This window comes from Podarcis muralis, chromosome 2, assembly GCF_964188315.1.
Source record: "Podarcis muralis chromosome 2, rPodMur119.hap1.1, whole genome shotgun sequence".
NCBI lineage: Eukaryota > Metazoa > Chordata > Lepidosauria > Squamata > Lacertidae > Podarcis > Podarcis muralis.
Window position 1 is genome coordinate 107,446,434 of NC_135656.1, and position 11,987 is coordinate 107,458,420.

The 11,987-nt window shown below is 45.4% G+C and overlaps 1 long non-coding RNA gene across 1 annotated transcript; it reads left to right on the forward strand.

The window, feature by feature from the left end:
• The first annotated feature begins 623 nt into the window (after positions 1–623).
• Positions 624–6,535, forward strand: LOC144326725 (uncharacterized). Its single transcript, XR_013391701.1, has 5 exons — positions 624–741; positions 1,705–1,777; positions 2,978–3,094; positions 4,449–4,602; positions 6,265–6,535. It is a non-coding gene; the product is annotated as an uncharacterized LOC144326725 (long non-coding RNA).
• The last annotated feature ends 5,452 nt before the right edge of the window (positions 6,536–11,987 follow it).

Sequence of the window (11,987 nt, forward strand, 5' to 3'; positions counted from 1 at the left end):
GGAGCGGTACCTATTTATCTACTTGCACTTTGACATGCTTTAGAACTGCTAGGTTGGCAGGAGCAGGGACCGAGCAACAGGAGCTCAACCCATTGCGGGGATTCGAACCACCCACCTTCTGATCGGCAAGTCCTAGGCTCTGTGGTTTAACCCACAGCATCACCCATGTCCCATTTCCAGAGCAGAGTTCCAGTCAAATCAAACTCCTTGAAGATAAGCCTGCCTGTTGTTTTATAATTGTCCATAAATAGGTTTGTAGTTTTCGGGGAGAGCCAGACACCTAAATATTTTATTTTCTTTACCACTTTACCACTGTTATTTCCGTTTTGCTTTGTAACTGATCTATTTGTTCCCCATTCATATTTTTTACCATCGTTCTTGTTTTATGCTTGTTAATTTTCAGTCCTGCCAACAAACCAAATTCTTAATTACTTTTAATGCTCCCGCAGTCGAGATTTGTGGTTCCTGTAATGTCAAAACTATATTGTCAGCGAAGGCTTTGACCTTGTATTCTTTTTCTCCACACTTTATCCCTGTAATTCTTTCTGTCTCTCTTATATTTTGAAGTAATACTTGCAGTATTTGTTTTTGTCTTATGCTTTACAGGGGGGGGGGGGAGGGGGGGTTGGATGAATTTATTGGACATTTTCCAGAGCTGAGTTCCAGTCAAATCAAACTCCTTGAAGATGGACCTGCCTGGCAAGCTGTTGAGTTCCGTCATGGAAGGAAGTCAAGATACAGGTATGGAAAACATATGCATTGCAGGGGGTTGGAAGGCGGACTCCATGATTTGCAGCACTACCAAAACAAGCCCTTTAAAAAATCCAAATAGGGATTTCCTTCCTTCTTTTTCTTTTAAGAATGGGGCAGACCCATTGGTGTCCATTATTAAGGACAGTCAGTCCTCTATTATGAATAAACAAGAAAGCAAATGAGAGATACATACCAGCAGTTGCCAGTCTCAGAAGAGCCAAGATTTAGGGAGTGGGAGGATGTTTCAATATTTCACTTGGGAGGGTCTTGCATTCCATAGACCAGCAACGATCCTTTGGCTCATCGCCAAGAGAACATGTTGATCTTTGGAGTGTAGGTGTAGATTTTAAAAAAAATAAACAACAACAATCACAACAACCACCGAGCGGTAGTTTCATTCAGTCTGTCAAATGGGGAACATACTCTTCCTTAGGGCTCGGGGGCCAGTCGTGTTCCGGACATGGCTGCTTGTAGTCTATGTTTTCCTCTGCCTCATACCAGAAGACCTGTCAAAAGGTAAGGTGACGTCTGCCGGCCAGTGACATGTTCTATTACTCCCCCCTCCACTTTCTTGTCTCTTCTTAAAAAGTGACAAATCCCCAAGCTGCTTTCTGAATTTGGAAGATAATTTGCAAGAGCGACGTTAAGTTTCTGCAGAGACATTTTCAGGGGAGGGGGGGGGAACTAGCTGAGAAAAGGTTCGCTGCCTTTGGAGAGCACACACATATTGGGATGTCAGAAGAGGAAAAGGGAGTAGAAATTGCTCCAGTCCAGGTGTTCATCTGTGGTCAGGAATTGAAATCAGATAAGCAAATATGATCCGTATTATTTCTCACTGTTTGCAAACAGCACATGATTGTTCTCTTACATTGTTTTGGTATTTTCTTTGCCATTGAAATGAATGTATGTTGCGAAAATGGTTCCGCAACTTATGTAGCTTGCTTTGAATAGCGGAGAGTGAGATGACTAACACAGCACTTGGCAGAAACCAAACCACAGTGCAACGGAAACAGCGCTGGTTGTGGTGAGTATGGGTTGGAATGCAAACTGCTGCCATTTTACACCCCTACAGACCTACGATCCATGGAGGCGAAGGCGGCTCACTGTTAGCATGATGTTGATTAACTTTCAATGTACTTGTTGTGGTGATGTGTGCAAGAGGTGGAGGGGCTTGCAGATTGCATGGGAATCTAAAAAAATATACATCTCTCTGTGATCAGAGGCACATTGATGTCCTCTTCCCCCTGAGGTTCGTTTTAGTAAAGGTCATTGTGGCATGATTAGAAAGGTTTTGCTGAATATTATCCTGAAACAATTAGCTTTATTCAACCAAACTGGATGCCTGCTACCTAAGTCCATGGCAATTATGTGCTTTTATGGGGAAATATCAAGTCATGCTTTGAGGGAACAGTGTCCCTTTTTGTGTGTGTGTGGGGGGGGGGGGAAACATCCCCTTAGGTTGGGATCACCAAAGTTACAGGTGACAATAGCTTCCAATTCTAAAAATACAATTTTTGAAAATGTACCCAAGGAAAAAAAGTGTCCATCTACCCTGGTGATAGTCCAAGAGAGTTATTCTAGTATGTTTCTGAGCACAATTCAAAGTGTTGGTGCTGACCTTTTTAAAGCCCTAAACAGCCTCGGCCCAGTATACCTGAAGGAGCATCTCCACCCCAATTGTTCTGCCTGGACACTGAGGTCCAGCTCCGAGGGCTTCTGGTGGTTCCCTCACTGCGAGAAGTGAGGTTACAGGGCCTTCTTGGTAGTGGCGCCTGCCCTGTGGAACGCCCTCCCACCAGATGTCACGGCAATAAACAATTATCTGACTTTTAGAAGATATCTGAAGGCAGCCCTATTTAGGGAAGTTTTTAATGTTTGATGTTGTTGCTTTTTTATTATTGTTATTGGGAGCCGCACAGAGTGGCTGGGGGAACCCAGCCAGATGGGTGGGGTATGTATGTATGTATGTATGTATGTATGTATGTATGTATAAATATTATTATTATCATTATTCCATGGTCAGTTTGAAGCTGCAATTCTGGTAGCAAGCCCCACCGAACTCTACAGGACTTGCTTCTGAGTATACACATATAGAACCCTTCCTACGTACTCCTCAGGCAGTACTATAAAAAAGATAAAATTGGTGCGGTGAGCATTCAAGGTAAGAACAATGCGTTTAGGCAGGGAGACGCTGCAATAAAATATGTCTCTGTCTCTTTAACAGCAGATGGCTTGGTCTGCCGGCAGTGTCTCTCTATGTGGCCAATGTCACCGTGCATTCCATATAAAAATTTCTGCCAAGTCCGTGGTGGTGCCTGCTTCACCCTGAAAGTCTTGGGCGGTAAGGAGCCTTTCTGGAGGTCGTGCATTCTCTAAGCGCCACCCTTTTATAGAATTGGCTGTGTTGGACACAGGACAGCATTCTGCTCCCAAGCATCCCTTGAACTATGCTGTCTCAAAGAGCTGGAATTGAAAGCAAGCCTCACATGTTATCTCATTGGATGAGATCCAGGTGGAGTCTACCCACTGAGGTCACTGAACTTAATTTCAGTGGGTCTACACTGAGTATGAGTTGCCTGGATATCACCAAATATTTTTATGCCAACCTGGTAAGGCAGGCCGTTTTCAAAATTATGCACACCCCAATATAATTCCTCTCCACACTGGAGAGCCAGTGTGGTGTAGTGGTTAAGAGCAGTGGACTTGTAATCTGGTGAACCGGGTTCTATTCCCTGCTCCTCCACATGCAGCTGCTGGGTGACCTTGGGCCAATCACACTTCTTTGAAGTCTCTCAGCCTCACTCACCTCACAGAGTGTTTGTTGCGGGGGAGGAAGGGAAAGGAAATTGTTAGCCGTTTTGAGACTCCTTAAGGGGAATGAAAGGCGGGGTATCAAGTCCAAACTCTCCTTTTTTATTATTGTCTTTATACCGATCATCAGTGAAGATGTTATTGGTTATTATGTATATTCAGTCTTATGGTTTCTTGGCACTAACGCTGGATGCTGTTGCTGTTTTTCAAAGCAGCTTTGATGGCTAACAATTCATTTCCTCCAGTTCCATAGTTAATTTATGTCCTTTCATGTTGGCTCCCGTCTCTTTTGTAAAACTGTAATATGCCTTACATTGATGGTATAGTACAACTTATTACATTCTCTAGAAAGGAATTGCGATAGTCCTTGGGGGGGGGGGGAAGGTTTATATGACACACACGACAACATATTTATGCTAAGTAAGCTGCACATTGTGGTGTTACGTTGGTCACAATAAATGTTGCGTGTAAAACATATTTCAGGTAACATCTCGTCACATTTTCTTAATGCTAAGAACCTCAAAGAAGAGATTAAAATTTAAAAATATAGATTTTTTTCTTCATTTGTTGTGTGCGGGGTGTGTGTGTGTGTGTGTGTGTTTGTGACCAATGCAACATGCTCACCCAACTAAGCTCATCCAATTTTATTCCTAACATAAAAATTATTGTCAGTTCACTAAATCTTGTATGTCATGCTCCTGGTTGCTTTACTCACGTGTAGAATGCCATTTCGAAAAGCTGTTGGCAGATAAGGAAAATCTGGAAAGTTATCTTTAAAATAACGCAGAACATGTTAACTCTATATGGGGGGAAATGGGTTTGTAGGTGGACATTTTCTTGGAATTTCCCTAACACAAACTCTTTTTCTCTTTTCCCAATTCCAGAAAAGCGGTTGGAGAAACTTATGCTAGGTTGCGAAGAGGATGCAAAGCACAAATGTGGAAGTCAGTGGAGGCACCCAAAAACTGATTTCCATTACATATTTAGCTGCTGCTCTAATAAAGACAACTGCAATTGGAAACCCTGGATCCGTCCATGGTAACCCCTTTCTCTGGAATTGCCATAAAAGTTCATTGCATTTTCATGGAGTAATCAGGCAACTTCATTGTCAGCTCACTGTATTCCAGAGTTTTCTGTGTTCTCCTCCCATTCCCCCTCCCCATTTTGTTTGCCACCATAGAATGCAGTTACAGCACCAGCCTGCCCAGTCTGTTAAGGCAAAGCACTATCGATGGTGTTTCTGGGTCACTGTGCCTTTAATCAAAAGCTTCCTGTTTTCAGGTTGTGGCCCTCTTCTTCCTTTCCCTTCGGTGCTGCTGGGAGACTAATGATGAATGGTTCCTCCACATTTAGCTGGCAATACCCAAACCACTTACCTAGGAGTAAGAATCCCTGAAATAAATGGGATTGTGGCGTTTGCCCTCCTAGGTGTGTGACATCATACTGGGTTCATAAGGCAGCAGGGAAGTGAGCACAGTGGTGGCACAGGGATAAATAGACCGTTGAACGTCCGGGGACCCTGTGTGATCGGCACAAAAGTGGTGTCAGCGGTGGGATTCGAACCCATGTCCCCAAAGAGACTGGAGCGATCACACAGGGTCCCCGGACGTATAACGATCTATTGATCCCTGTGCCACCACTGTGCTCACTTCCCCGCTGCCAGCAACCCATTACTCTCGGGTACACACTGAGTCCAGACAGTTGTTAAAATTGAAGCAAATAAACAAGTTTATTTTATAAGTATTAACAAGTTTATGGTTTCTCAGAATATTCTTGTCAGTTTCTTTACTTTCTTTACCGGCCTATACCTTCCTAATACCTTCTGACTGATTATATCAACTGTTTGACCGGCTCCTCTTAACCGATTCTCTCACTCTCTCACATCAGACTAGCCCAACCCACAGACTTATCCTCTCAGTCTCTTCTCTAACTCCAGACTGACTTCTTAACAACTCTAACTCCTCCCCTTGGGTTCCTATTGGTTAGTCATTTTACAATTAGTTAACCCTTTCCTTATGAACCCAGTATGATGTCACACACGTAGCAGGGCAAACGCCACAGGGATGTACTTCTGTGTGGACTTGTATAAGATTGTGCTGTTCATCGGCCTCTAATCCGTGTGACAGCGTAGCAGAGGCACTTGACTAAAGCAGACAAAAGAGAGAAAGTCCTACTGAACAAACCAGTATACAACTGGTATATGCTTGGGAGCTAGTGTAGGGAGGAGATGGACCTTTAAAGCCCTAAACGGCCTCGGTCCAGTATACCTGAAGGAGCATCTCCACCCCCATCATTCAGCCTGGACGCTGAGATCCAGCGCCGAGGGCCTTCTGGCGGTTCCCTCATTGTGAGAAGTGAGGTTACAGGGAACCAGGCAGAGGGCCTTCTCAGTAGTGGCGCCTACTCTGTGGAACACTCTCCCTTCAGATGTGAAGGAAATAAGCAGCTATCCTATCTTTCAGAGACATCTGAAGGCAGCCCTGTTCAGGGAAGTTTTTAATATTTAACGCTGTATTGTTTTTAACACTTGATTGGGAGCCACCCAGAGTGGCTGGGGAAACTCAGCCAGATGGGCGGGGTATAAATAATAAATTATTATTATTATTATTATTATTATTATTATTATGGTTGATCTTGCTGCTTTTCACTGCCTTTAAAAAAACAAAAAACAAAACCCAGTGCGCATTGGTGTCTTTACAGGAAGAACTTTGATAATGAAGAAATAAGCCAGTTTGAAAAGCTGAAAAGCACGGAGGCGCCTGCGACAACGTCGAAGGGACCAATTCAGAATTTGGATGGCAGCAGTGCCGCCATTTAAAGTCGCCTTGCGTTCGTGTTAGAAACTGGTGATTCTGAAATCCAGAATGATTCCTGCAGTTCAGTGACGTGTCTCGAAGGCAAAACATCCTTGGCTTAAGAAATGAAAGGAAACTAATGTTTAATAAAACAATCAATAGGCGTAATACCGTTAGATGTGTGTGTGTTTCTTGCATCCACTTGTCCATTAAACTTGGAGGGCCTCTGGCACCATTGATTAATGCTTAGCAACAACAGTCACCTTCAATGGCCTGGTTTGCAGTCAGCAGTCAGTTAGTGGCCCTTATTCTGATTGCCCCTGCTATGAACCTAGCAACCTTTGCTATTGTCTGCTCATTTTGATCTGATAGAAGAAAGGACATTGTGGCAGTGGTTGAGCGCCCTGGGATGGTTAGTACGAGTGGGGTGATGATCTCGTTCCTCAGGTCTTTGTAGAGAGTACAGGACAGGAGGGCGTGTGCCGCTGTTTCGGTGCTACCATCTCCACAGGGGCAAAGACATTTCTCAGGTGGGATCTTTTGGAATCAACCCTCAAGTACCGTAGATGGCAAAACATCCAGTCTTGCAAGTGTAAAAGCACACCTGTATTTTGGGATAATAAGTTTGTGCAGATATGGGGCCAGAGAATCAAAATGGAGAGGTGGAAACTGAACATACCAAGGGCAGAATTTCCTTATAGTGGCCAGGTTGTTCTGATGCTCGATATTTTTTAGACGTTGACCAATTACTGTATTTTTCGCCCTATAGGATGCACCGTCCCATAAGGTGCACCTAGTTTTTTTGGGGGGGAACAAAGGGGAAAAAATTATTTCCCCCCCCCCCCCGGCGCGGGGCTGGGGCGGGGGTAGCCCGAGCTTCCCCCGACCAGCGCAGGGCTCCCACGCCTTGCGGAGAGCTGCGCGAAGTCTGGGCGCACTGAGCTCAGAGCGCCTAGCCTTCGGCATGCAGGCAACTCTCCGCAAGCCGCGGGAGCCCAGCGCAGGGCTCCTGTGACTTGTGGAGAGCTGCACGAAGTCTGGACGCTCTGAGCTCAGCTCGCCCAGGCTTCAGCATGCAGGCAACTCTCCCCACGGCTTGTGGAGAGCTGCGCGAAGCCTGGAGAGTGAGAGGGGTCGGTGCGTACCGACCCCTCGCTCTCCAGGCTTCAGCGAAAGCCTGCATTCGCCCCATAGGATGCACACACATTTCCCCTTCATTTTTGGAGGGGGAAAATGCGTCCTATGGGGCGAAAAATACGGTAGACTGTTTGCTTTAGGACCACTATGCATTATTATACTAACAAACTGTGGGAGGCAGTGGAAGACAGGGGTGCCTGACGTGCTCTTGTCCATGGGGTCACGAAGAGTCGGACACGACTAAATGACTAAACAACAACAACATGCACTATTATTGCATCAAGAATATGCTGCAGGAGCTGGCTTTATTAAATCTGTTAATAGATGACCGTAGGAATTTATTTTTCAAGGACCTGCTAATCGTGCCATGTCTGCAGCTAGAAACATAACAACACAATATTGTGAACAGCTACTAACTTTAAAGGGATGGTGAGACAGAATATGAAGAAGTGTGCATGCACACGAAAGCTCATACCAAGAACTAACTTAGTTGGTCTTTAAGGTGCTACTGGAAGGAAATTTTTTTTGTTTTGACTATGGCAGACCAACACGGCTACCTATCTGTAACTGGAAAAGGAGCAAAGCATCTTAGAGCATGGCTTACTCTGGGACAATCTACGAAGAGAGTGGAAGACACCTGACAGATATAAGCAATTCTAAACTACTTACAAGCATATTTTTTGACTATATCATTTACATGATTGTACAGCAGATTCATGGAATGTTTCTTGGGGGGGGGGGTGAGGGTATATGTTTGGTTTTTTTGGCTACATGTATTTCTAGAAAGGGAATAATAAAGCTAATTATGATAGTAAACATGTTGCGGGAGACACCTGCATTACAACACCAGCCTAGAGGGGCCCTTAAGCCACTTCCTGCCCAGGAGGAGCCAATGGGGAGCCTGGGTGGGTGGAGCCAGCCAGAGCCAGAAGGCTCTACAAGAAGAAGACATAGCTATGTGGGTTATCACATGGGGCATGAGCAGCAGTTCCTGACAATATCTACAATTTAAATGTCAAAGGTGGGGAAAAATCAGAGATGCAAGTCCTCTTCATTTTATGCTGGTTTTCTTCCAGGCTTCAAACACTTCTTATTTTCATCACAGCAGACAAAGGCACGGCGTAGTTTTTTGTCCCCACTTATCCGTTCGATTCCGCATACCTTTGTGTTTTTGGATATGCACGACTTCTCTACTTTTTTCAAGGCACCTCCTGGGCGGGCTGGGGAGAAAAGGGATAGGTGAAAGGACAGGATATGTCCTCAGTACAAGCAAAGTGTGAAGTGTAGCCACTAGTCTCTTTTCGGGAAATAACATATCCTCCAAGTGCCCCAATTTTCAAGTAACAGTCCCGGAATTGCAGAAGCCACCCCACTTTCTGATTTGATCCTGGAATGTCCAGAGGGATTGTAAGTACCCACAAAATAATCCTTACCTTCGTAAATTAATATGGCCAAGCAGTATCCATCAGGGATTGTGCAGATATATGGAGGCCAGCAGAGCTTATTGTTGTTTGGATTAATAATATCGCAGTAACTGCATGTTATGGCTTCTGCTGCAAAAGAGACACATTGTTGTAACTCTTCCTTGCAGACAACATCGCTAATGTGGTGTCAGGATGCTGTCAGCAGCCCCCAGCTGGTTGCCCAGGAAAGTATAAAGACAAGGAAAAGTTTCTTACCGTCCTTTTTTATTTCAATCTTTAGAGAGAGAGAGGCTGTAGAACCCAGCCTCTTGGATAATGGCGTTGTCCCGAGTGAATCTCCACCCGCCCTGTCTCTCCCACTTCCCCGTCCGTCTCCTCTACGGGTGCTGCTACGTGCCCTCTGTCTTTGAGCTCTTTGCTCTCCTACTCCTCTCTGCGAGACAGAGGATCTGGAATGCTTTCCAATGACGGCTGGGTGCTGTTCTGGCTCTCCCAGCTTCTCCCCTCATCTGCCTTTGAGCTACGACCTCCCTCAAACCCCTGTTGTAAATCTAAACCATCTTCTACTTCCTCCTCCCTGGAAGGGTCAGGATGGGGAGGCAGTCTCCACCATTCCTCCTCTGCTAGTCCCAGACACGTGGGAAAGATATAATAAGAGTTTTCTTCTGCCAGATGAAAGGTCCCAAACATCCACTGAGCTCAGCATCTTTTATGTGTTTTTGTAGTCACTAGCCAGATGTTTCTCCAACATATTTATTTCCACCATTTCCACCCTGAAATGTCAACACAGATAGACATGGTCTGAGAGGGAAAGGAAGAGTTTCGGAGGATGGTGGTAGTGCCTATCCACCCATGAGGCAAGGTGAGGTGATGAAAGAGTGGCCTCTTGGGGAATTGGAGGCACTGCTGGTCTCCCTGGGGTAGAAATGGTGGGGGTCGCCCTCTGGGGTCTCCTGGACACGGCACCTGCTAGCTGGGATTTAGAGCAGGAGGGTACTAAAAGTGATTTCCTTGAGAATGGGCTCCTTGAAACGGGGAGGAAAGTAGATTGTGCCACGTTAAATCAGAACAAATGTGGTTGTGGGATTCATGGTGGGGTAGGAGAAAAGGAGGGTATATCAGTAGGGGAGGGAGAAAAGGGAATGTTAGACGCAAAATCATGGAGCAGGAGGTAACAGCCATGTACCCAAAGGGAAACTGTGGGGAGAAGTGTCTCCGATAGAGAATCAGTGGAAGAGAATGTACCAAATGCCACATCACGGGGCAGGGGATGAAAAAGATGTATCTTCATTCTAGATCTGCAGGGAACCTATCTTCTAGTGTGGCCACCTGTTTCAGACACCTGCTAAAAACATATTTCTTGCAGCAAACCTTTCCAGACACGTACTTTTATTATGTCTTCACTCGTTTGAAATATTACTACAGTGGTGCCTCGCAAGACGAAAAGAATCCGTTCCGCGATTCTCTTCGTCTAGCGGTTTTTTCGTCTTGCGAAGCAACCCCATTAGCGGCTAAGAGGATTAGCGCTATTAGCGATTTAGCGGCTTAGCGGCTATTAAAGGATTAGCGGCTAAGCTGCTAAAAGGCTATTAGTGGCTTAGCGGCTTTGAAAAAGAAGGGGGGAGCGGGGGAAAAAATGGCGAGACTCGCAAGACTTTTTCGTCTTGCAAAGCAAGCCCATAGGGAAATTCGTCTTGCGAAGCGCCTCCGAAACGGAAAACCCTTTCGACTAGCGGGTTTTCCGTCTTGCGAGGCATTCGTCTTGCGGGGCACCACTGTAATTTTATTGGCCTTTATGCATATATAGGAACGGGAAGACTAATTTTTGTTGGTCTTTCTATATATGCGTGCACACACATATTGTTAGATGAAAACTACTTAGGGATTTTTCTCTTTTGATTAAGCAATCTATGCATCTTATGGCGGACAGACCATGCAACACACACACATGCAACACACACTGCAGAAGTAACCAGAGAACACAAATCTTACATGCTTCTTGTTTGGAAGTTGAAGGGCTATGGTTTCCTCTGCTTGCTCCATGCCCTTCCACTGCACAGCTACCCCTTCTAGCTTCAACCGCAAAGACCACAAGAAACGATATTAGAGGTGTTTGACCAATCCCAGCTCCTATGCCATCCAGCAACCCTTTCACAAATTCCTTTACAGGCCTTGTTGGGAAATGAGGTCCAAATGTGGAAAAGCAAGAAAGGCAGCAATGCCCATCAACTTTGGAGCCACCCCCCAGTCCCTGCAAATATTTTTTGGGGGGCCGAAGGGACCTGGGACCCTTTGAGTTGGCACCTATGTGTAGGTGGGACTTTTTACCTCCTGGCATGAGGCAGAGCACAACGCAGACAACAAGCAGCCAAGCTGGAGCCACACGAGGCTCTTGAATCTCCAGGATGAAGCCGTAACCCATTTTATAGCCCTTTGGTATGAAGAGAGAGAAAAAGAGATCGTGCCACTGGGTTTCCTTTTTTTCTTCTGTGGGCAGTCGGGTTTCTACCACCCTGGCAGCTGGGCAGCTCAGTTGGTTGAGTGGAGGAACCTGGAAAGAGCCATCTATTATATAAGTCCAGATGAAGCCTTATTGGCTTCTCTCAGGTCACCTGATCAACCTGGGCTTGATAGCTGCAGTAACACACAGTGGAGCTTCAGGACAGGCAGATGTCTGAGCGTGATGATGAACCAGGTCAATCCATTCCAGTTCTACATGTGGCAGATTATATAGTATATCTGTGTTGTTGTTCTCTCTCTCTTATCGGATCAGCCCTTAGCAAGAACAGCACGTGTAAAATAAACCCAGTGAGCCGTATTCACAGGTGGCTCAATTAGTACCAGGGAAGCTGAACATTTGGCTTTTAGCTCTATCAAATGGCCATCTCAGCTCTGCCCTTCGCAACCATCGAGCCTCATAGATAGAGGTTTAACAGCATATAACTTAAAATATCACAAGAAAAGAAGGAAGGAGAATCAGAATCAGAGCCAACTGACCCAAAACATTCAAATCAGGGTGTATGTAGAAGACAGCAGGGAAGAACACAGGGCCTGGGTAATAATAATA